At 52.3% G+C, this 2,578-nt stretch overlaps 1 pseudogene; it reads left to right on the top strand.

Moving 5' to 3' along the window:
• Nucleotides 1-223: 223 nt before the first annotated feature.
• On the top strand, nucleotides 224-1,684 carry LOC134929599 (WD repeat-containing protein 82-like; annotated as a pseudogene).
• Nucleotides 1,685-2,578: the final 894 nt, after the last annotated feature.

Here is a 2,578-nt window from a genome sequence, read left to right as displayed (position 1 = left end):
CGTTCCTAAAAACTTGCAGCGCGCCTGCTGCGCGCACTTTACATACATGCCTGTATTCAGGCCTTCTGAGCAGTGATCCCGCCCACTTGACAGACTCCACCCCCCAACAGACCCCACCCCTATTTGGGCTGGTTTTAGATCCCAATCCGCCCCTGATGCCTGCACCCCCATATTGTGTGGCCCTTCTGCATCGGTGCGCATCACCCTACCCCCTGGGGCAGCCATGAAGTTGACCGACAAAGTGCTGCACAGCTTCTGGGTTGCAAAGATTTTCTGCGAGAACTCCGATAAGATCAACTGCTTTGACTTCAGTCCTGGCGGGGAGACAGTCATTTCCAGCTGCGACAACGACTCTATCGTGCTGTACTACTGCCAGGAGGGCAAGCCCAAGAGGACGCTGTACAGCAAGAAGTACTGTGTGGATCTCATCCGATACACACATGCAGCAAATACCGTGGTTTATAGCTCCAACAAAATTGATGATACCATCTCTCTTCATGATAATAAATATAGCCGTTATTTCCCGGCCACAATAAAAGGGCCGTTGCGTTATCTATGTCTCCGGTGGACGATGCGTTTATTTGTGGGTCCTTGGATAAAACTATCCGCCTGTGGGACCTCCGGTCTCCCAACTGTCAGGGTCTGATGCACTTACAGGGGAAGCTAGTGTGCTCATTTGATCCAAAGGGTCTTATTTTTGCTGCAGGAGTTAATTCCGAGATGGTGAATCTGTATGATCTTCGCTCTTTTGATAAGGGTCCGTTTGCCACCTTTAAGATGAACTGTGGGGGTCATTCCGAGTTGATCGCTAGCTAAAAATGTTTGCAGCGCAGCGATTAAGTGGAAAAATGGCACTTCTGCGCATGCGTATGTGACGCAATGCGCACGCGCGAAGTACTTTCACAACAGCCGACGTAGTTTCACACAAGGTCGAGCGAAGCTTTTCAGTTGCAGTGGCCGCCGCAGAGTGATTGACAGGAAAGGGGCGTTTCTGGGTGTCAACGCACCGTTTTCAGGGAGTGTTCGGAAAAACGCAGGCGTGCCAGGAAAAACGCAGGCGTGGCTGAGAGAACGCAGGGCGTGTTTGTGACGTCAAATCTGGAACTAAATGGTCTGAAGTGATCGCAAGCGCTGAGTAGGTCTGGAGCTACTCTGAAACTGCACAATTTCTTTTGCTCCCGCTCTGCGATGCATTTGTTCGTACTTCTGCTAAGCTTAGATACACTCCCAATGGGCGGCGGATGTGGCTTAGCATTTGCACGGCTGCTAAAAAACTACTAGCGAGTGAACAACTCGGAATGACCCCCTTTGACCACACCTGCGAATGGACGTCACTCAAATTTAGCAACGATGGAAAATTAATTCTTCTCTCTACCAATGGCGGCTTCCTGAGGCTGGTTGATGCGTTTAAAGGGCCGTGCTACACACCTTTGGGGGTTATAACAACAGTAAAACGGTCACACTAGAAGCTTCTTTCACCCCGGATTCTCAGTTCATTATGATCGGGTCGGAAGATGGCAAGATCCATGTATGGAATGGAGAGAGCAGCATGAAAGTGTCCGTACTGGATGTCAAGCACACTGGATCCATCACCTGCTTACAGTTCAATCCCAAATTCATTACCTTTGCATTGCATTGGGGAAGCAGTAGGGAGATGAACAATGAGGAGGAGGCACTTAACTAGCAGATGTGTATAATGGGCTCTCCCAGGCGTAATGTATATATGGGCTCTATCTGGCGTAATGTGTAATATGCGTAATGGGCTCTACCAGGCGTAATGTGTAATGGGCTCTACGAGGCGTAATTTGTATAATGGGCTCTACCAGGTGTAATGTGTAACATGTGTAATGTAGTGTTCACGCTAGCCTTCTTTGACGGGGCGCTGCGCCTTGCCCCTTTTCTGAGTGGCAGAATGCGCCCTGCCCGTTTGTGCCCACCCTGCCGCCCTGCTGATTACTAAAGGTCCGCCTACTCACCGCCGTGCCAGGCTCGCTGTCACTGCCCCCTGCCGTGATGTCACTCCTCCCCGCCGCTCTGTCCCACCGCGCTGCCTGCCGCGCTGTCACTCCTCCCTGCCGAGATGTCACTCCTCCCCGCCGCTCTGTCCCACCAAGCTGTCATGCCTCTCCGCAGAGCTGTCACTCCCCTTGCCGCGCTGTCACTGGCCCCTGCCGAGATGTCACTCCTCCCTGCAGCTGCCTTAGGCTTGTTGCGCTGATGCGCTGAAGGCAACATTGTACAGGCTGCTGGGGATCTGTAAGATGAGGAGGGCTGGGTTTGCTTCTCCCGCCGAGGCAAACCCAGCCCTCCCTCCTCTGTGTACATGAGCCTATAAAAGAGGATGCCGGGGAGGATCAGTGTGGTGGCCATTTTCAATCAGCTCCGCGGTGTGTGAGGGGGGATCAAAAATGTGACCTACCTGGTGCAGTGTGTCTCAGTGCTCTCTACCTGGTGCAATGTGTCTCAGTGCTCTCTACCTGGTGCAATGTGTCTTAGTGCTCTCTACCTGGTGCAGTGTGTCTCAGTGCTCTCTACCTGGTGCAATGTGTCTCAGTGTTCTCTACCTGGTGCAGTGTGT

This window comes from Pseudophryne corroboree, chromosome 5 (assembly GCF_028390025.1).
Source record: "Pseudophryne corroboree isolate aPseCor3 chromosome 5, aPseCor3.hap2, whole genome shotgun sequence".
In the NCBI taxonomy this organism is placed as follows: Eukaryota; Metazoa; Chordata; class Amphibia; order Anura; family Myobatrachidae; genus Pseudophryne; species Pseudophryne corroboree.
The sequence above is the reverse complement of the archived record's forward strand: the minus strand, read 5'-3'. Positions and strand labels throughout refer to the sequence as shown.